The sequence below is a fragment of the Pogona vitticeps genome, chromosome 5, assembly GCF_051106095.1.
Source record: "Pogona vitticeps strain Pit_001003342236 chromosome 5, PviZW2.1, whole genome shotgun sequence".
NCBI lineage: Eukaryota > Metazoa > Chordata > Lepidosauria > Squamata > Agamidae > Pogona > Pogona vitticeps.
The window spans coordinates 46684888-46708856 of NC_135787.1; the positions used below are offsets into that span (position 1 = coordinate 46684888).

At 40.1% G+C, this 23969-nt stretch overlaps 1 long non-coding RNA gene across 1 annotated transcript; it reads left to right on the plus strand.

Annotated features, from left to right (window-relative positions):
* Positions 1-320: 320 nt before the first annotated feature.
* LOC110072793 (uncharacterized) lies at positions 321-23259 on the plus strand. Its single transcript, XR_013545894.1, has 2 exons — positions 321-399; positions 644-23259. It is a non-coding gene; the product is annotated as an uncharacterized LOC110072793 (long non-coding RNA).
* The last annotated feature ends 710 nt before the right edge of the window (positions 23260-23969 follow it).

Below are 23969 nucleotides of genomic sequence, written 5' to 3' on the forward strand. Positions count from 1 at the left end.
CCTTCGCCTCTCCAAACCAATTTTGATTCTGAAACATTGTCTTTAAATCTATAGATTTCCCCCTCTTTCTCCTAATGCTTTAATCGTTTACCATTTTCTACCTAACACATTTATTGGATTTTACAACTGAACTTAAAGATGAAATGTTAGAAACCAGTGAGCATGGGAATCTAGTCCATAAATCTGCTGCTTTGAAAGGGGGTTAGGACAGAGTGGAACTGCTTCTCTTGCTGGCAAGCAGGGTGTTTGTCCACTCCAAGGGCTGCGGTTATGCAGAAAGTTGTGCATATGTATTAATACTTGCACTTGTGTTCTCATTGGCAATAGGCCCCAGGCATGGCAAGCGACTGGCGGTCCAGGACCGAGCTACTGAAGTATGTCAACTAGGAGCTGGTGCAGGTAATTTCCCCACAGAGAAACCAATTTAGAGTAAGTGGGTAAGAAGAAAGAACTTCAGGAGAAGGGAAAACAAAACCTGCTTCCCCTTTGGCTGCTGGGAGCTTGGCATTGGAAGGGTTGGGTCACACACTACTTCACGTTGCTACCTCCAAGTGAGCATTGCTATTATTTTCTGAAATATCATCCAGCCTATCTCTTTCGCTGACATATTTATATCTATCCCTCAATTTATTTTGCCTTTCAGATTAGATGAACCCAACCCTGCTGTGCATCAAACTGTCGAAAGAAAACAAGTGGCCCTGTTTCAGCTACAGTTCTGCCAGCACTCACCTGTTGAGCTTGCTATTAGAATGAACAATGAGCTTGCCTAGAAGTTTTCATGGAATTTACACTCTTAATGCTTGGGAGTGCCTATCAGCTAGTCCTTTTATTGTCTTCCTATCTGATGAACATCAATTTCCCTGAGGGCTTTTTGGGGGGTAGCAAAATATATATATTGATATCAGTAGGGCTTGGGTTTGTATTCCCCCTTTTTCCATTTTTTGAATTGTAAATCCAGACTCTGTTCAGAATGGCCGTATTCCACAGTTTGAAGCATAATAATATGTAACTTGTCGGAGTTGCACAGCTTGGATAAATCTATATTTAAAATAAAAAAGATATTTTAACAGTTACTTTGTTAAGATTGTCAGTGGTGCCTTAAAATAGCATGAAATCAGGCAAAACAAGTAGTCTCTACTGTCTTGATTTTCTTCTTTGCAAAGACAAAGCAAAATAGAAACCTTGCTGTCTTAAGACATTGTGCTGCCAGAGGAAAAGAATTAGAGATGGCGCTTCTTCCTCTGTATCTTCATTTTTGATGTGTTGGAGACCATTAATAGTCCTGTCAGTGACTTTGTCTAATCCCCCTTTGGAAACCAGCAGTAGGACTCCTCATATTGTTTATTTATTATAAATTGATAAGCGAAGATAGCAGGCAAGCCTGGAGATATGATCACATGGGGAACAGACTGCATTTTGGACCACTTATGGAGTGAGCCAGTGTAATCTATTTACCAATGACTATACAGTGTACAGGGAAATTCACTCCAGCCTGACCTTGATCTGTGTCCAAGCTGGACCATTTTGGTCCAGCTGTAGGGCTGTTACATTTTGGTTCTGGGCTAAAGTGCTTCCCCAGCAGATGGAAAGCTCACTTTAAGAGAGATTGCTTCCTGCAAAGTGACCTTTTTGGTGCAACTGGGATGCAAGTAGATGGTGGAGTTTGGAGTGATCCATGTCATGAGGCTCATCTTTGTATGATCTATTTTATCTCACACTTGAGTGATCTTTGCATACACATGGGAATAATTCCTTCTCCTGCAAAAAGGATTCAGACAGCACTTCAGATTCCTCTTCTGTCTTCAGTATGCTGTTTTCCCTTTCTCTTTCTTTGATCCTAATCAGATAGTGCACTTTTCTATTGGTCTTTTAGCATTCCTAATCTAAGCTTAAATTTCTCTTTGATTTATTGGATCTTCTGGGAGGCGTCTCTTGTTTCCCCCCCTTTCTTGTTCTCCTCTATTTCTTTGCACTGGCCATTTAAATACTGTAGTTGTCTTTGTCTCTGTGTGATAGCCACTGAATAGCATTCAGGGTTCTGACCCTATTTCTGTCACCTTTTATTTTTTGCTTGTTGACTGTCCTTTATAATTTAAGTTTTCTTTCTTCGTTCAGCTAGGCTTTTCTTTTCTTCTTACTGCAGGAATTGGCTCTTTGCATTCCTTTAGTTTTACCACGGCATTTTGATAGATTTATATTTTAGTTGGTCATTTCAAACCAAGCAGTCAGTTTCAGTTTCATCATATATTATTCAAGTAGAGTGTCTGTTAAACTTCCCGACAAATGTGAAAAAAACAAAAACTCACCTTTGAATTATTTAATAACTATTCCTGATATTTCTTGTAGAGTTTGAACATTAATGCAATATGTTTGCCTGGGAACTGCCTTTTACACAGAGATACTCAAGACATTTTGCTGCCTAAGTAGACAAGGCTGGCGAATCTGACATCACAAGGTGGTGAATCTGCTCTGGATTTTATTACGGACTGTAAAGAAGTTCTCCAAGGTGCATCCCTATTCTGGAGATAGTGTTTGGCATTTTGGATAGCTCCGGTGAAGTTTGGGTTAAAACCTTGATCAGATTCACCACTCCCACAACATCAGAATCACCAGCCTTTACTGTACCTAAGGTTACCCTTCCCATACCCAGACTGGCATTTGAATCTGACAATGGAACAGCATCCTCCAGTGTACCTGGGGAAAGCGGTATAGTTAAACTGATGCAACACTAGTCACATGGCACATACAGATCTTCTTCTCCAGTGTCTCAACATGTCTCCCTACCTCCCAGCATCTAGTCTGTTAGCAATACCATCACTTTGCCAAATGGTAAGACCAGCCTGCTTCTTAAGATTGTTGTTGCTATATATGAGTGTGTACATGCAGACTAGAGCGGTATGGTATGCTGTGTCATTATACAGCAATAGGAATATTCTTTTTCTTGGCTGCTCATTGTCATGCCAAGCACAGGCTGGGAAAAGCACTTAATGTCTTAGAAATGAATAATCAGTGACTGTACAAATAAATTACAAAGTATAGTCAGTACTGACTTATGATCAATGACAGAAAATTAGATATTACAGTTCAGTTCCATTCTCTGTAAGCTGGAAAAGTTTTTACTGAGGTCAGTGAATTTGATGATAGCAGCCGCCACAAGGTTATGTTAATGGAAAGCTAAAGTCATTTCTCTGCATCCTGAACTTATTTTTGTGAGGCAGCTACAGACTATTATTGTTGCTTTATTACAAATACTAGTCCAAAATAGTTGTCTGTTCTTTACTTCTTTAAAAGGCAACTCTCTGTTGATTGGTGAGGTGTTTGTGGAGAAGCAACACAACATACTGTTCCTTAAATGTGGGGCAGAAAGGAAATAGCATTCATGCTACTCTTTAACTGGCAGTGAGAAATTCTGGGATTTATCTCACAACTAGTGCAAGACTGGATATGCAACCAGAAGGCTGCCAGGGTGAGGGGAATGTTTACATAGTTTCACTTCTACTCTGTGTTTAGGCAACAGGATACTAGCCATAACATTTTGTCATGCCTCACCTTACTGGCTCAGCTCCAGAGGAGAGGGAAGATCTCACTGGCAGGGGAATTCAGGGCCACAAAAGTCAGCGATTTTCCAGAAGCTTTGGGAAGCAGCATCAAGGACAAGGAAGCATCAATAGATGGAGAGAATGTAAAAGATTTGAGGCCTTTTTGTCCCAGGGAGAGGCACAGGTTGAAGGGATTAGAGTCAAAGCATACCTAGCATTTCAAGGCTGTCTGAGTGCAAATTGGAAACAGCTGGATAGCGAAAGGTGGGCTGGGAGCTATAAATGCTGTGTGTGCTGCCAGCAGATGCTTTGTGGGAGATGGCATGGAAGCTCATCTCTTGTGTGCTATCCATGCTCCTAGTCCAGATACTTAAAGCCTCATAATGATATATTAAATAATATAATTTTGTTATATCTCTTGATCATTTTGGTTGCTCTTTCCTACATGTTTTTCAACCCCACAATATCTTTTTTGAAGAACAGTGACTAGAACTGTGTAAATTTCTGTATGTGTGTGTGTGTTTACATGCACACTCACATCCTTTGATCACTCCAAAGTTGGATACGAGGCAGCTTATGTGCTGAATGGGGCAGAGAATATTCTAAAAGACTAATGAATTGTTAATTATTCTACTGCCAGGGATGGAGAGAAGCACTTCTAAGTTTTTATACCTATGTACCCATTTGCTGTTCTGCATTTGGAAACAAAATATCTTGGGCCTTCCCTATGCAAAAGCCATTACCTGGAATTGTCATCATATGAAGAATTCAATTCTTTTATTTTTTAAACAACCCAGTTTGTGAATGTAGGATATTGTGCTCCTGTATCCAGGATTCAAAACACCATGAAATAGCCCAATATTGCTTCACAATATTATGCCTGCAAAAGGATGCCAGGTTTTACATAGTAAAAGGCAGCCTGGAATGTTGACAATACCAGTGGGAACAGTCAAGATGGTCTACAGGATATCCTCTTGTGCTCACTACATTCACAAAGCAACGCCATGTAAGGGCAAATCCCAGAAGCAATTTAACATTTAAAAATCAGAGAGAGAAAAAGAAACAGCATCCAGGGACTCATCATAGATATTAAAAGCCTACCTGAAGAAGTGGGTCTTCAACTTCCAGTAGAAGGATGAAAGGGGGGGGGGCAGCCTAACCTCCTGAGGGAAAGCATTCTACAACCTGGGAACAGCTACAGAGAAGGCCCTGTCTAAGCTAGATAACACAATGGAACGGGAAATCTTCTTTTGGACATCTCTGCTCAACCAGAATGAAGAAGATGAATTATGGCAGCAGTGGGGTATGAAAAAATTAAAGGAATATGTGTTGGTGTTGTATTTTGGAAATCACAACTACAAACAGATATGAGTGTGAACAGATACTCTCTGTGTTCCTGCTCTTGTCAGCTTGATGGTATCTATTCTTAAACAAAAGTTGAAGGTATGCATTAAAAAGCCTTTACTGTACATAATACAGACCTCAAAGGAAATCTTTATCCACATGACTCTGTTTAAAAGCCCATCCTGACAGTACTGACCCATTCTTGCATAACAATAGCAAGCCAACGGATGCCTCCCTGCTCTGGTCCAACACACAGGATATGTGAATCGAAATGTCACTGAATGCATACACTGTGAGGACTGGAGCTTTAAACATGTCACTTTTTTGGCCCCAAAGCTCCCAGAATTACACAAAGCACTAGCCGTGTTAGCAGGAGGGCTATGAGACTTGAACTCAAACATAATAACTTTTCCAAGCTTTCAGTGGATAAGGACTTTCCCATGTGGACATTATTCAGTATTCATCAGGGCTGATTTTGGCTGTTAAGGGAAAGCCAGAACGTAACATGGTGAAGTGTAAGAATAATGTGTTAAATTTCATGAATGTACAACCAGACAGTCATCACAGCAGTTGCCTTATACCTTCTCTTGACTACTTCCTCACACAAGAGCACTTTCCATTACATGGATACCAGTCTGCTGTACTTAAATCCATGGTCCCCAACCTTGGGCCTTCAGATGTTCTTGGACTTCAACTCCCAGAAATCCTGGCCAGCAGAGGTAGTGGTGAAGACTTCTGGAAGTTGTAGTCCAAGAACATCTGGAGGCCCAAGGTTGGGGACCACTGCTCTAAAAGACAGGTTGGAAGGCTGCACATGGATTATTATTGTCTAATGCTTCTCCTCACGCAGAAGAATGCATAAATAAAAGCAAGGAACTTACCCCCAAATTGAATCTTAATTATAAGAATATTCCAGTGTACTAGGGCCAAAATCTTAGTATGAAACACCATGCATTTAAGGGCAAACCATGCACATGCTTTAAACTGTTTTCCTGTGATTTATCACATGCCTAGGCACATGGCCAAGTGTGCAACCAAGTGTGCAACCCTGACATGTCCAAGCAGGCAGGATGGTACATACATGATCTACATGATTTAGTGTATGAGGTGCAATTTCAGCAGGATTCTGGCCTAGGTGAACCGAAGGAATGTTGCTAAATGTAGTGAAACTGCTATGCAGAAGTTGGGAAATTAACTTTTAACTTTATGTATTCACCTAGGTTTCTCCATACCAGTGGCATTCTAAATCTATTTTTAATTTTAAAATACCATTTCCTGTTTAATTTTTCCCACAGTTAACTGAAAATTGACACACCTTCTTTGCTTCCCAGATTATACTTTTAATGAACTTGCCCAATATTTTTTTCATAGTGTGCTTAGTTACTGTTTAAGATGTTTTCCTTCCTGTTTTAATAAAACATCCTTTTTGACTGATATGGGTAACAAATTGGAAGAAGTGTCTTTCAAAGTAAAATAAGGATTATCTCCTGAAAGCCGATACAAAATGTAATTGTACAAGAAAGAGTTTATCAAATGCAACAAAGCTCTTTCCAAATATTGGATGCAGCATTTTTTTATACCTGTGTATTCAGAAATAGTAGCTGGTTGGATACTTTAGTGAGTTAGGTACGTGACTATGGAGCCAGAGTTGGAGAGTTCAAATCCCCACTGTGCATTTGAGAAAAGTCAATGTGTGTGACCTTGGGAAAGCTGCACAGTCCCGGGATATCCGCAGAAGAAGGGAATAGCAAACTGCCTCTGAGAACCTTCAAGCTAGAAAATCCTGAAAAGGTCACTGTAAGTCAGAATTGACTTGACAGCACAAATTCAGAAATAAGTCTGTTGAGTTTGATGTGGCTTATGTTCAGGTCAGTCAATATGGGATTGGATGTATCATTTAGTACATGCCAGCAAATGTGATATAAAGGCCTAGGTTTATTTTATCCACATGTTGGAGTTGGCTATGAAATGTATTCAATCTCCAGTGCACTGAATGATTTAATTCAGTTTTCCCATCTAAACATATTATCTGGATTAAAATTCTCTCTCTCTCTCTCTCTCTCTCTTTCTGTGAGTGTGTTCATTTGCTAAATAAATGATTACCATATGTTAACATTTTCGTTAATCTCTCGCTGTGCCCACTCACAATAGCATAGTTAATTAAGTGATTTAACAACATGTCTTTCAAACACTGTTGCAAAATAGCCAGGCATAAAATTGCACTCATTATGGTTTTCCATGATTTATCTCAACTGAATCAGAGCAGCTCTGAGGGCCATTGGGAAAGCTGAAATAATGCAGAAGTAATAAGGAGTGACATTGTTTTAAATGGTCAGTTAGGCCTTTGATTTTTTAAAAACAAGATTTGATGCATGATCTCCTCTCTCAATGACCAGTGTCTTAGTTCAAAGAGAGGAAAAGGTGACTTTATGCAATAGCTTTGAGAATACATAAATCTTTTTGATATACTACCTCAGTATTTTGGTTTATATTCATGGCATTTCTCAAAACAATAAATGTCTGCAACCTGAAATGAAATATTGGTTTGGTGTAGGTGTTTGGCACATTTCATATCGTACTCCAAATATTCATAAAAGCGTTGCTTTTTAGGTAATTTCCAAGAAAAAATGGATGGTTAAGGGAGATAGACTCAGAATCATAGAATAGTTTAGTTGAAAGGGGCCTATAAGGCCACCAAGACCAACCCCATCTTCAGTGCAAGAATTAAAGTCAAAGCAGATCAGACAGATGGTTTTCTAATTTTCTCTTGAATGCCTGCAGCACTGGAGAGCTCACGAGTTCCCAAGGTAATTGGTTCCATTCTTGTACTGCCTTTAACAATTAAAATGTTTTTCCTGATATTTAGTCGAAATCTGGCTTCCTGTAGCTTGAACCCACTTTTATGTTTCCTGCCCTCTGGCATGATTGAGAACAGACCCTGGACTCCTCTATATGACTAACTTTCAAATATTTGAAAAGTGGTACTATACCTCCCCTCAGTCTTCTTTTCTCAAGGCCTGGTTCTTCAGTCTTTCCTCATAGGGCTTGTTTCCAGTCCTCTGATCATTCTTGTTGCCCTCCTCTGAACTTGTTCCAGTTTGTTGGCATCCTTCTTAAAATGTGGTGTCCAGAACTGGACACAGTACTCTAGATGAGATTTGGAGGCTATACTTACGTTAATGCATCCTAAAATTACATTTGCCCTTTTTTTTGCAGCCATATCACACTGTTGACTCACATTCAGCTTTCGATCTACAACAATTCCAAGACCCTTCTCACAGAGTGAGGTATCCCCCATCTCTTGACTGTGCATTTGTTTCTTCCTTTGTTTCTTTCTCCCCCCAGGTGTAGAACTTTGCACTTATCCCTGATAAATTTTATTCTGTTGTTTTCAGCCCAGTGCTCAAGCCTATCAAGATCTTTTTGAATTTTGTTCCTGTCTTCCAGTATTGGCTACTGCACTCAATTTTGTGTCACCTACAAATTTGATGAGTATTCCCTGGATATAATATCCTTTCTACTTTCTTCTATTAAACAATCATTGATCTTCTAATTTAAGGACTTTGTGTAATTTTGTTGGGATTGTTTTTTATGACTTTATTGGGAGTAGATAAGAAACTCCTGTGAATGTAATCTGAGAGGTCTACAGGACTACAGTTGTGTAGCATCTTATACCCAGAGCCTGAAAAATTTCCCTGGTTTCACAAAACAGGTCAGAATAATAAACCATGCTTTAATATTGTCCTGCTTCTGTAAACCATTACTGTATTAAAGTTATTTCTGGGATCACGTATGACATTGAAGAACTACTAAGTTTATTTAAAGCTAAATTGCTGCATTTTTGTGGGGGGGGGCAGTAGTTACTAGGGGAAGAAGGCCTACGCCCTCCACCTAATCCTCCCTAAAAAAACCCTTTGTACTGTAATCAGACTTTTAAATAGCTGCCGTTGGTGTCAGCAGAGGATTTATAGGCCTCGCTGCAGTAGAGCAAAGACATTTTAAGGGTAGGGGCAGCTTAGGAGAACATGACTTAAATCACTGGTTCATAACCTTGGGTTACTCAGGAGTTTTGGACTGCAACTCCCAGAAGCCTTCACCACTAGCTGTCCTGACTGTGGTTTCTGGGAGTTGCAGTTCAAAAGCATCCGAGTAACAAAGGTTAAGAACCACTGACTTACATGATTGCCTTCCTCAGTGTTGCCAAATGCATTAAGTGTATTTGTTGCCATTCATCCCACATATTGCCTTTCCCCCCCTCCTCTTACTTGTCTCCTTATTGTAAAAGTTTTTATTATAACATCCTTAGAGTCTTCTGAAAATTTGAAATTCTCTTCTATAATTAGCAGAGCATAAAAATAAAAAAGCACCTCCTGCAGCAAAGGGCAAACATAGGAGAAAATAGCAAACAACAAAAACAAAAACCCAGCTTTCACTCAGCCCTTTTGTTCTCACTAGCCATTTCTAGATATAACATAATTCACTGTACAAGTAGCTTAAGTAGAAAATAACAAACATCTTTACTTACAGTTGATCTTCTCTTACAATCAGAAGAGTATGAAAAAGGATGAAAGCGGGCATTGTATCTCTCAACCATCTGGAAGGAGAGAGATCCCTGTGACCACCTGGTCCTATAGTCAGAAGCAGAGAAACGTTTCTGTTCTTGGGAGTAGTCAGGGAAGAAGAAAAGACACAAACAAAAGGAAGCAAATAAAACAACAGGAAGAGATGGAGGAAAAGCCAGAGGAAGAAAAAAAATAACTTTGTTTATTTGTTAGCGGCAAGGCACAATTGTGTTAGGCTGTGAAGTTCCTCATCCTACTAAAACCCAGTGTTACTGCATGCAAGATTGTTACCATGCCAACATGGAGAAGGGACCTATTTTTTAAGCTTATGTTACTTTGTAAGTGTTCACATACATGATGCCTCTATATGATTACTAATTTATAATAATAATTATTATTATTATAATAGACTCATATGTAAACAGTATAATTATTTTTAAAAATACTTTTCACCCACATTTTAAAAGCTAAATTGATATCGGAATGTTTCATTAATATTGCTAAATTGCACATTAACATCTCCTGTTTAGATTTCTGGGAGTGGCAGTTCTGTTATATCCATGCTTGAGAAAGCAGAATATTTCAAATTGAAAGTTTTGAGCAATGTGTAGCTTTTACACCTGCACTTACATAGTCTGCATTTGTCAGGAAACAAACAAACAAACAAAAAACAACAAAAAAAACCCCACACACAAACACATGTAAACAAGTTCTTTATTCCCATTTACAGGCTCTTCATGCTCAAGTTTTTTATATAGATTTCAATGAAAGAAGCTCTGCAAAGGAGCTTTAACCCTACTAAAAACATCACCAGTATTAACATTAAGATCAATTTAAATTCAAGGAACAGCTCTCCACGATCAAATAACAATTTAGTCTAATTCTCAGCTCTAGAATATTGCTCTATAAGAAAATAGGTAATCAATGCCTATTTTGTTTCTCATTATCTGACTCATCTTAATGTATCTTAATGGAGAGCCAATCAGATGTTGAAAATTCATTTGAGCATGCAGTTTTGTGTACTGATGTGATTAGGGTACATTACATCCAAGAGATCATTCTTTTTGCATTCTGTGATTCCATGCTCCATTTGTAGATTTGTCTGCAAACATCATGCATAATTTGTGAGCCGCCACAAAAATAATGCTTTGTAGTAGTTAGTTTGGTTTTTTATTGCTTTGAATGCGCGCGCGCGCGCGCGCACACACACACACACACACACGTGTCATGGAAGTCCTACTGCATCCTGCTAGTCATCAAAATCGAAACATGCTAAGCAAGAGCAGACCAAGAGTAAGCCAAAGTAGGCATGTGGTTTCATTTTACCTGCACTAGTCACTGGGCTTAAATTTCCTAGTGACTGGCAACTTTCTGGTCTCAAAAGAGAGGGGATGAGCTTCACACTGTTGTTGTTTTTTTTTTAAATTGGTTCAACATGTCAAAAGAATCAACAAAGGCACAACAGAAGGAAGCACAAACTTGGGTGGACATTATAATCAATAAGTGTGTTAGGCAGAGCTCAGAAATAATTGGTGTGGAATTGATTCTTTATCCCAGTCAGTTAAAATTGTTGATGATTTCAGAATTCATTGTGCACATGATCAAATGTGAATGATGTCACTTTCTACTGTGTGTGGGAAGCCCTGCCACTGTAATAAGAAGGGAATCACTTGGCTTGCACAAGTGTTATCATTGGCAGGTAGATGTAGATATTGCTTCATGTAAGTCACTGCTTGTGCAACAGGAATGGTTAAGCAAACAATACAATCCTACATTACTGCATTGGTGGGACTTTCTATTGAGCAGAAGCTCAGTATGATACTAGCAAATATTCCTAAACCGTATGCAGAAATGTCAGACTATGTATTTTTTAACCAACCAGATCATTCCAAAAACAGCCTGCCTGTTCCGAAGTTGAACACTATTTTTAGTGTTTGTAATCCGGGCATACTGGCTGTGTCCCTGAGCTGGAGGAAGATGGGCATAATCGCTCTCTCAATCCCTTCTGTGCCCACAACCTTTTGCTCTTCACTTGGCAGATTTTAAATGGTACAGCAGTTCTCCTGGCAGATTCCTCTGCTGGTATATATCTGAGACTGGCCAGCCGAAGAGGCTCCTACCGGCATAAGACAATTTTTGCCAACAAGGGGGCCTTTGCTGGTTGAAGATGCTTCCGCTTTTTCTTGTGGACACATTCTGAATTAAGATTATACTGCTGAACATATCTGGGTAGTCGATAAATCATTATTCACACAGTGCCTGTTACAGAATATTAGAGTTCTGTGGAAATGTTCTGAATGCTCAATAAATTCAGTGTAGCTCCTGGATTCGGTAGGTCAGCAAACTTTGTAGCCTCTAGTGAATATTCATGACCATGAGTGCCTTGCTTTTGCCGGTGTGTACTCCACAGGCATAAATCAGGACACTGTTTTGCAAAGACAAAATGATGTGACTGGGATCTGTGCAAGAGCTCCTCTCCTCCCACTTTAATCATGAGCAAATCACTAGAAAGAGGAATAGCATTTGTTACAGCCGGTTATGGAAAGATATTACCTCTCACTTGAAATACCTCAGCAGCTTGATCATGCGTACCTAAGTCTTTACAGGTTTGAGTAAGCTCACAAGATTCACTGCAGTTGCCCTGGAGAAATACAGGGTCAAACAATTTTGCAGCAAAACACTGTGAACTTCATCAGTACAGTACTAATAATCATCCATTTTACATGCCATTTAACAATGCATACCTTTTGGTATGGGACCCTCATAGTAAATTATCCATCTGTGACCTTTGCTAATACTTGGCTAATGCTGCGGCTTAGAAGGTTTTAACTTATAACTGCATTCTTTTCAAAAAGCACTGATCCTTGCACAGACCATGAATATTGTAACAATCCAAGCACCAGGCAGCTGAAATGGTGCTTAATAATTTACAAACCTGAGGAGAATGTAAAGTGCCTCAAAATATGTACTGCTTGAGTCTTGGACCCAATCTAGCTATAACATTGGTTGTTGTGGGTTTTTTGGGCTTTTGGCTGTGTTCTGAAGGTTGTTCTTCCTGACGTTTCGCCAGTTTCTGTGGCCGACATCTTCAGAGGACTGGAGTAGGAACTCTGTCCATGCTCTGTTGCTGTTTGTTGGATAGCTGAGTATTTATAGCTGTGGGAACAGCTTTTGTCCTTTTCAGGAGATAGGGTGATCAGCCTGTTTTTGTTGTGATAAGGAGGGGGGGAAGAGATTATCTGTCACTGTGACTGATGGGTGTTGTCAGCTGGTCTTTTGTGTGTAATGATCCCTGTTCCTTGTGGCTGGGTAGAGTTTGTTGACCTTTTGCAGGCTGTATTGCTCAGTATTGGAAGCCAGGCCTTGTTTAGTTTTAGGCCTTCTTTTTTGTTGAAGTTCTGTTGATATTTATGGGTTTCAATGGCTTCCCTGTGCAGTCTAACATAATGATTGCTGGTGTTGTCCAGTACCTCAGTATTTTGAAATAGAATTTCATGTCCAGCTTGTTTTAGGGCATGTTCAGCTACAGCAGATTTTTCTGGTTGTTTTAGTCTGCAGTGTCTCTCATGTTCTTTGATTCTGGTGTGAATGCTATGTTTTGTGGTTCCAATATATATCTGTCCACAACTGCAAGGTATCCGGTATACTCCTGCACTGGTGAGAGGGTCCCTTTTGTCCTTTGCTGACCGTAACATTTGTTGTATTTTTGTGGTGGGTCTGAATACTGTTTGTAGGTTGTACTTTTTTAAAAGTTTCCCCATGCGGTCCATGACCCCTTTGATGTATGGCAGAAATACTTTATTTGTGCTTGGCTGTTTTTCCTCTTCAGTTTGGTGTTGTTTTCTTGGTTTGATGGCTCTTATGATTTCATTTTTGGAGTAGCCATTTGCCTGTAGGGCCCAATTCAGATGGTTGAGTTAGGTGCTGAGAAATTGAGCTTCAAAGTTCCGATTTGCACGGTCTACCAGTGGGTTGATTATGCCTCTTCTCTGTCGTGGGTGGTGGTTGGAGTTTTTGTGTAGGTACTGGTCTGTGTGGGTTTTCTGTAGACCTTGTGTCCCAATAGGTCAGTTTTGTGTATGACCATGACATCTAAGAACAGGAATTGGCTCTCTATTTCTTTTTCCATGGTGAATTGAATATTTGGGTGGATGCTGTTTAGATGGTTTAGAAATTCTTCCAGTTTTTCTTCACCGTGGTTCCAAATTGCGAAGCTGTCATCCACGTATCGGAACCAGACTGTGGGTGTGAAGGGTGCCAAAGCCAGGGCCTGTGTTTCAAATTGTTCCATGTAGAAGTTGGCTATAACTGGGCTGAGGGGGTCCCTATGGCCACTCCATCTGTCCGTTCGTAGATCCATGAGTTGTTGGAGGTTTTCAGCAGAATTGGCAAAAACACCTGCATCATCTGCAAAGAGGAAGTCCTGCATGCATTTCACCCGGACTTTGGTCTTCGCTCTCAATCTAGAGAGATTAAATAGTTTTCCATCTGATCTACTCCAGAGATAGACACCTTCTGTTGCAGAAGTTCCTAAAGCATGCTTCAGCATGACAGCAAAAAAGATCCCCAAAAGAATAAGTGTGAGGACAAAACCCTGTTTCATTCCGCTTCGGATATCAAAGGGATCTGATGTTGAGACATCAAAAATTACAGCACCCTTTGTTTCCTCATAAAGGACCTGATGATTTTAAGGAGTCGAGGTGGACATCCAACCTTGGGAAGGGTTTTAAAAAGGCTGCCCCTGCTAACCAAATCAAAGCCCTTTGTGAGATCCATGAAGGCCACAAAGAGTGGCTGTCGTTGTTCCCTACATTTCTTCTGCCACTGTCTGAGGGAAAATACCACGTCAATGATGGATCTATTAGCTTGAAATCCACAGTGTGATTCTGGATAGACTGTCTGCAACCACCTGGAGCCCATTCAGCACAACACAGTTAAGCAACTTCCCTACAATGTTAAAAAGAGAGATGCAACCATAGTTATTGCAGTCACCCCATTGCCTTTGTTCTTGTACAGTGTAACAATGTTTGCATCCTTCATGTCCTTTGGTATTCCACCTTCCCTCCAGCAAAGAAAAAAGATTTCATTCAGCTCATTTGTGATGGTCTCTTTACAGCACTTCAGCACTTCAACAGGGATGTTATTCTTCCCAGGTGCCTTGGAATCCAAGGGAATCCAAGGCCACTTTTATTTCTGCTAAAGTTGGTTCACTGTCCAACTCTTCCAGGACAGGCAGGACCTGATGTTATTTAGTGCCTCTTCGGTTACTACATTCTCTCTAAAATATAGCTCAGAGTAGTGCTGCACCCAGCGTTCCATCTGCTGTGCTTGGTCCTGGATGATCACGCAGACTTCAAAGGAGCAGATTTCTTCTGTATTGGACCTAAAGCCTGCTTGATATCATCATACATTCCCTTGATGTTACCTGTGTCCGCTGCTATCTGTATCTGAGAGCAGAGCTGAAGCCAATAATCATTAGAACATCTCTTGACAGTCTGTTGGACTTTGCTACGAGCAACTCAAAGAACCTGCAAGTTGTACTCATTAGGACAGGCTTTGTATGCTGCTGTAGTTCTTCTCTTTAGGGGAGAAGGGACCTGTTTTGCACATTTGGCAGCTATTTTTCACGTCCCTACTCTCATTTAATGATAGTTAGTCAACTAAACATTTTCAAAAGGTTTGTCAAAGAGAGATGAGCTGCCTTACAAAAGTATCACCTGTTCTTGTATTTGCCTTACAAAGGGTGTCCCGTGGTCTGAGCACCACCACAGAAGAGCAAGAACACAAGAAGAGCTATCTAGCTCTGTGCTTTGATTGCACAGTGGCCAAACAGATGCTGATGGTGAAACAGCAGCCTCTCGCTCATGTTACCCAGCAACCTATATATAGCAGAACATCATGTCACTAGTAGTGGTTGATAGCTCCATTCTCTATAAATTCTCGCCATCACTTTTTAAAGTCATTTAGAGTGCTGGCCTGCACTACATCATGTGTCAGCGATTCCCACAATTTAGTTACGTGTTCTGTAAGAATTACGTACTTCTTTTTTCACTCTTGAAACTCCCACAATTTATCTTTACTGGATAAGACCAAGTTTCAGTATTGCTAGATGGGGTGAAAAGCTTCTCCTACCCATTTTCAACACACTACACATACTGTAATGTTATACACAGTAGGACCCCTGTATCTACTGAGCTGTTATTGGTGGTTTCACCTTCCTGCGGTTTATCGCAGCCCTATATACAACATACAAGGATGACTCATGTGGCCTTTATCCCACCTCCTTGTATGTTATATATACAAGTTTCCTACATCCACAGTTTTAGTTATCCACATAGATGGTGAAACCGATTCCCCACAGATACGGGGGTCCTACTGTACTCTTATCATGCACCCCCTTACTCACACTATTTTAAACCTCGACATCACCAACTGCTGCTATGCTTTCTCTTAGGAAAGTTGCCCAGCCTGGGTACTATGCAGCAGAAAGCCACGAGAATGGTCTGAAGAGCTTAACTGAACTTTTATATTTGAAAGGTATTTTAATGACTGGCCCAGACCATTTTAGAACTTTGAAAGTTGGAACCAACATTATGAACTGGAGACAAAAAGGAAAGCACCACAGATACTGTCATATTGGAGTTACCAGCTTCTCTCAACATGCTAGCAGATGGATTCTGGATTAAGTGAATTTTCCTTAGTCCACCTTCCAAGGCAGGTTCACTTTCTTGCCAGCTAAGGTTGCCAAGTCAACTGTGTCCCATTCCCTAGGATTTCGAGTTCAAAACATGAGGCAAAGAGTCAGATCCTTTTGATGGGGTGGGCAAGTGTTTGGAAAGAATTGCGGCTGAACCATCCGATTGTGGAAATGGTCAGTCAAGACAAAACTTGGTTAGGCAGGTAACATAAAAAAGCAGAGGTGGGGAGGAGGGGAAACGCATTTCAGGATTGCTCAATTTGAGAATGCATCTAGAAGCTGCAGCCATTTCTGCAGTTTGAGTGGTGGCTCAGGTGCTGCATAGCCTTATCTACCGCATACAACATGTAGGGAACTCGCTGTCTGTTTTCAAAAGCTATTTGAAATATGATAAAAGCCTCTGAAGAGTTAAATGACAAAAATCAATGACCTGGCAAACAGTTAGAACACGAAAGCTGCTTGGTTAGTCCAGCATCTGTCCAAGGAGGCTTGCTTTTCTTCATAGAGGCTCCCATGCCACATGGCAAGTTGCTTGTGAAACTCAAGGGATCTTCATAGACAGTGGCCAGAATGCTATTGAGATTTTATCCTGGAGTAAATGAAATCTGTAAGTCGTGGAGGCAAACTGAAGCTTCTTAACAAAATGCTGCTTGTCTGTCTAGTCATGTGACTGAATGGCACATGGCCATGCCTGACTGGACACATGACCAGGCATGCAACTGGCACATGTTGTACATGCTAGTGTGACGTGTGATTTCACTTACTTCTAAATGAATCCCAGTAAGATTCTGGCCAATATATGATACAGTATCAGAGATGAGGTCTGATGCTTAAAGAGGAGAGGATGCAATGACAATGGTCAAAACTCTTTGCCTTCTTGTTCCTCCTTTACCCCAGTTTTCTCTTTTTGCTTTTCCTTTCTTTGTTGTAGCTGCAAGTCTCTGCTCATTTACCTAAGAGTAAGTCCTTTTGAACTCAGCCGGATTTACTTCTGACTGAGCATGCAGTTAGTTCCTCTGCAGGTCAATGCACTGCAAAATCATCTCAAAGTAATGCCACCATATATTCTTTTCCTTCCAAATCGTTTTCTGTTTCATTTTTGCTTACATAACATGTTTTTTTCTGTTTGCTACACTTTACAATAAGATGTCTCTATTTCTGTTGTCTGCAATCAACACAGGATGAATTTCAGGTGATATTACTCTCCTTTGGTAAAGTACCATTGATATGGAAGCACTGGTTATAAAGCTTATGATGTCCCAGCTCTTTCCAATGAATATTAGGTGAACACATACAATACCAGATCATTGGCAATAATGACAAGCTTGAGAGAGATTGAGAGAGAGAGAGAGAGAAAGTTCACATTTGATTTTACTGTTGGTGCTGGGCTTTGCATCATAGTTTGCAGACAATGATTGAACAATGGTTGTTGTGGGTTTTTCAGGCTCTTTGGCCATGTTCTGAAGGTTGTTCTTCCTGGCTGGCATCTTCAGAGGACAGCATCCTGTGCTCTGGTGTAGGCTTGGGAGTGCAGTATTTATGGCTGTGAGATAGGCTTTTGTCTTTTTCTTTAGATGGGTGATTAGTGTGTCTTGTGGTGGGTGTATTGTTGTGCTAAGGAGAAGAGATTATCTGTCACTGTGGTTGATGGGTGTCATTAGCTGGTCTTTTGTGTGTAGTGATCCCCTGTCCTTGTGGCTGGGTAGAGTTTGTTGACGCTGTATTTTTGAGAGCTGGGAGCCAAGTTTTGTTGAGCTTCACACGTTCCTCTTTTTTGTTGAAGTTCTGCTGGTGCTTGTGGATTTCAATGGCTTCCCTGTGCAGTCTGACGTAATGATTGCTGGTGTTGTCCAGTACCTCAGTATTTTGAAATAGAATTTCATGTCCAGTTTGTTTTAGGGCATGTTCAGCTACTGCAGATTTTTCTGGTTGTTTTAGTCTGCAGTGTCTCTCATGTTGTTTGATGCTGGTGTGGATGCTTTGTTTTGTGGTTCCAATATATACCTGGCCACAACTGCAAGGTATCTGGTATACTCCTGCAGTGGTGAGGGGGTCCCTTCTGTCCTTTGCTGACCATAACATTTGTTGTGTTTTTGTGGTGGGCTTGAAAGCCTTCGCGAATACAATGATTGAACAGTTCATGGATGTTTTGAGAATGCCATGAGGAACTCTGCTCGTAACACTTGGAGGATTTTGTACGTAAAACCTATTGGTACTCCAACATTTAGAGTGGAAGGAATGGGTGCATTCAATATGTGTTCCAACCACAGTTGCAAAGTCAACTGAATATTTTTACATAATGAAAGATATATCACAGTGAATACCAGAGAGCATGTTCATAAGCAGTTACAGTGAAGATTACCTGGAATGTTGATAAAGACATCCAGTTGTTTTATGCATAGATAGACAAAACACATAAAAGTTAATGAAAACTCATATTACTTTTAATACACCTCACTCGTATGCCGGCTGTTATATATTGCTTTACAACTGCACACCCATTTCCAGCGTAACAAAGAATGCCCCATCAGCCCCTGAGAACACTGCAATGTGTTTGAGCCAGGGTGAGCCATTGTGCCATTCCATGTTTTTGGACTGCAGCATCCATTATCCTTCTCTGGTAGGGCTGATGGAATTTGTAGACCAAAAACATCTGGAGGCTGCCCTTCTGTGGTCTGTGCCTACTGAAATGATAGGCTCTGGATCAAGCTCTGGTTCAATCCATCACTTGTAAATCTCTCTCCTCCTTCCTTTTGTTCTTCTCCCTCTTGTCTGCCAATGCAGAATGTCAAAGTGTGACTGCAAAGCTCCAAAACTTTCCTTTTGACACCTAGCTCCATCAAATTCAAACAGAGATGATGCTGCATTATTTATTTCTACACAGAGTCATTTAAACAAGGAACAGGGAAAATGTCTGAATCCATGAAATAGGAACCGATTGTGCAGTCTTATTATTTTTGAACTTCTGTCTGTGACAAATTGAGCTATTGTAATCTTTTGAGTACTCCAACAATCTCCTGTAAAATATAGGATAGGTGCTGGAATCAAACACAAATTCATTTATTAAGGTGCAATTTGATCTAAAACTTTGGAAAAAGAAGTGTAAAAAAATAGTAGGCTTGTTTATACTAGATGGTACTACAGAAAACTAGATGCATTCTATCTGGAGCTCAGGATCATACCTGGAATTATTGTTGTCACTTTAAAAACAAACAAACAAACAAACAAACCTCCGTTCCTGATCTACAAACTGTTGTCAGTCTCCAATTATAATTCCAGGGGAGACTGAATCTAATGCTAGTGATTTTCCCCCTGTATCTTAGAGAAGTCTATTTGTAGCTTGAAAGGCTTGGTCTGAACAATCCGAGAGCAGGAGACTTCAGTCTTACATCCTAGAAGGTCACCAAACAAAACCATTGGCTGAAATCCAGTAGTAATTGACAGTTAGAATAATGAACATTGAATCAGTGGAACTGACAGAGGAATTGACTCACCAAATCCTCATTATTTCAGTGCACCTCCTGTAGTTGCAACATACAACTAGATTTCAAACACTGAATCAGTCAAATAACAGTTTGTTTTGGGTTTTGAAATTCACCTTCTGGTTAAGATGAAAACTTTACCCCATTAGATTTTTCATTGCATATACCATATAGTGACATTCTAATAAGTAGAATTAGAACAAAAGTGGAGTTCTTTCAGTAATCCAACCAGTCATTCTACACAAACTTTAGAGACAGCTCATTAGCTCACCATGGTCCATGTGTCTTAGTGTGTGTCTCTTACTGGATTAACAAAATCACACTTAATTAAGAATACAACACCATATATACTTCTTGTTATTATTGTGATTATGTGCCATCAAGTTGGAACCAATTTATAGCAACCCTAGCAGGGCTTTGAAGGTAAGTGAGATACTGTATTTAAGGGACAGTTTTACCAATTCTACACTCCCAGTGAGTTTCCATGGCTGAGTGAAGATTTGAACCCAGGCCTCCTGAGTCCTAGTTTGTCCCTCTATCCACTACACCGCACTGAGTATACACACTGAACTGCCAGTAATGCGATGGGGCTTACTTCTAAGTGAAAATGTATATCGTCACCCTACCTCTACGTTGATTTTTAATAACTTTGGTTGAAGTTGGTTTTAATCTGCATAAATACTTGACTGAACCTTCATAAATGTGGACATTAATACTTTTGCTTGTTTTATTTCTAGATAATATGCATATGGGCAACAACCATTTGGGTCAGTTAGATCAGAATGCAAAAGGTCCTTGTTAATGTCTTTGGAGAACTAGTCTTATGATACTAGGTGTAAAGGCTACCTGGGAATACACCCAGAGAAGAGGGCCTGTGAAATTACAAGAAAAGTGTATTCTATTCTAAATGTCTTTGCCTCTAAAGAAAGTCTGACTGTCTATATTAATAGTCTTCTTGACACGAAGGTCCTAAAACTTTCTGATCTTTCTGTCTAAAACCATCAATCTGAGTCTGTGACATCCATTTTTAGTTCTCACCATAATTATAGATCTTGTGAAAGATGGCAGTGAAAGAAGTCAGAGGCCATGTCGAGGCTTGACTAGGGGGTCTTTCATCCTCAAATGCCAAATTTAGGATGTGTCATCTTTCTCTCAAGACATTTTCTTTTAGAATCTCATGACCTGTTTTACTTCATTGCATTTTGAAGTGCTTTTTATCTGCTCTGTGGCAGCAGATATGAACACCGAAATGCTTTTGTAGCAGGAGCTATGAAAAACGTAATTGCTTTTGGTGTTTAATTTCTCCATTTCCTTCAACTCTACATTTAATTCCTTCCAGTCCTTTGCATAGTAAAGAGTTCATTACCCATGTAGCAAATAAGAAGTGAAAGTGCATAGAAATTTTTGAAACTGGCTCCATTTAAAATTCATATGTACATACCAGAGACGGCAGCTTCCAAAGGTCCAAGAATAGTATCCACCACCCTGGACTCCAGCAGACTGTACTCTCCTGTGACCTGCAGCCTCAGTTATTTAAAAAAAGGCTTGCAATGACATACTGTGCTTTTTCATATGGATAAATGGACATTTCAGGCCATTTTATTATCCCTTGTATATCCCTCTCTATGTTGAAAAAAAGCAGTGTGTGCTGCCTATATACCATCCCATAGTACATAAAGCTCTCTCTGGGTGGACTGCAATTTAATTATAAAGGCTACACATTTTTCCCCCACCCACCCCCACTCCCGTTAGCTGGGCACTCAATTTACAACCTCAGAAGGATGGAAGGCTGAGTGAACCTTGAGCTGGCTGCTTAGGACTGAACCTGAGGATTGGCTGCAGTATAGCAGTTTAACCACTGCACCAAAAGGCTCCTTCTGAAAAGGGTTGCCATGAGTCAGAATTGATTTGATGGTTAACCATGATTATGATTATCTTAATTAGGTGTGTAGGAACCTTATTTTAAAATCAGAAGGAACTGGCTGAAAACAAAAGCCACTGATGTCCTAAACAACATAGATGGTGGAAATGATCTTAAATAGCTCCTCCTTAAAGTGACAATTGGTCATGCAGGCTTAAAAAGTTTTCAAAATTGGGTGGTTTGGGGGCGACAGTGAAGGCTGTTCCACTTCTTGCACCACTTTTGAACAATAACTCAGGAATTCATGCCATGTCATTTCCTCAACTGTGCTAATTTCTTCTTTAACAATTCTAGGCACTAGAAGGTGATGTAAATATATAGCCTGGAAAAACATCTGCATGTGTTCTACCCTTGTCTGCCTTGTTGAAACAAAGTCAGGCGTGTAAGTGTTCAAATCCTCCTTTGGGCAGGCAGGGATTGCTTTTTGCCCACCCTTGAGGATGTGGGCATGATACTTTGATATTTATGCCACAATATATCCACTCCAATCCTGCCTATTTGGTTTCTTTCAGTTACTGAGGGTACGTAAATGGCAATTAAAATTATAAAATAACCACTATTAAGAACACCATAAGAAACAACTCTGAAAACAGTTAAACTTAGAACAATATCAAAAACCACAATTAAAAACTTTAAAAAAGAAAACATTTTACAGACATCTTAAAATGAGGCACTGCTATGCATCTGGACAGATTCTTAGAATGAAGGACAAAGGGAACTTGCCAACATTTACACTACAGAGTTAGAAGAGGTAGCCATGTTAGTCTGTGCAAGCTTTTCAGGCAAAATGCAAAGGAAATGTATTTGTTATTTTTCCTTTGGGTTTTGCCTGAAAGGCTTGCACAGACTAATATAGCTACCTCTTCTAACTCTGTAGTGTAAACGTTGGCAAGTTCCCTTTGCCCTTCCTTCTAAGATTCCATCCAGATGCATCCCAGTGCCTCATTTTAAGATGTTTTTTAATGTTTTTTTCATAATTCTTAATAATAATCTGTGACACCTTAAAGACTGTTATAAGTTAATGTGGGCTTCAACAGTTAGTCTTTAAAGATCTTTGTCTTTTATTTTATTTTATATTGCAGGGCCTGGATAAAGCCTTATGCCACTGAAGAAGAAAAAGATGTCAAAGCAGGTAATAAATATCAAAACCCTTAAATGTATCCTCAGGCTTATCAGTTCAGAAAACTCAATCCTACCTCCTCCCTGCTGATTTCTTTGAGCTCCAAGCTGTGACCCAGTCATGAACTGACAAAACGTCATCTTGCCAAGGGCACAGCTCCTATTGTCAGCCAGTAAACATATAAGTTATCCTGCAATTTGGGAACAAATCTTGATCCTTAAAGGAAGAAGAAACCATCCTATCACACCCTCTCTTTCCTTTGATGTGCAGACAAATTTATTTTGTTCCCATGTTGCATCTTGTCAGACATGTTTGGAAACAATACAAGAAATTGCTTACCAAAGGCAAAATGAATTTAATTCTACAGAGTCGGAAGACAAGCAAGGAACACTTTCACAGTTCCTTCTCCTCTCTAGGGGAAAATGCACCAACCACCATTTTGTTTATACTCAATGCAGAGGAAGAAAGGAAAGAAGGACTGGAGCTGGCTCCAGATTTCTTTAATGTGCTGGATAAGATGCTTGTAAGTAATATACTCAGATAAGAGGCTTTTTCGTTTTCTGTGAGAGCAGGGAGAGCTGTGCCACTTCCCATAAGAGTACCGGAGAGATATGCTACACTTATATCACTTTCACTCTGAGTCTCCTGAATACTGGAAGAATTCACAAGGGCAGGTGAACATAGGGTTGGAGGCAGGGCCATGGTTTGGTCTGGTGGCAGCCTACCAAATGTCCATTTTACTTAGACAAGTGCCTGACTTTAGACTCCACCATCAGAATGGGGTCCCCCACCCCCACCCCCAGGGCCTGTCCAATATATTTTCTTGCCTGAGGCTGTGTGGCAAATTCGCCCACTCCCTTTTTTTGTATCAAGATACATAGCACTCAAAGCAGGTAACCTGAGACAGGGAATATCACAAATGTCTTTGTCTGTCCTTGGCAATAAAAATATAATATAATGATGATTGGAGTCCTATTGTATATCTACAAACGCATCAAGGTGGAAGTCCATAAAGCAATTCCACCAGTGCATTGCACAATTGGTCACAATTGGAACCATGTGACCAATTATGATATCAAATTTCTTAATCTGGTTTGTCTAGACCAACACCCAGAAAAGTTACGCTGACGAAACTTTATGTTGCAACAAACTGGAATCCAGGCATTATTAAAGAACTTACCATTGGTTGCCCTTTCATGGCTCCCAAAACCCATTACCTCTGTGTAATGATATGGTCAGCCATGTAAGCAGTACTGTTGTAATCTTTAGTATGACTTCATAGGTGCAACATTAAAATGCTGCAA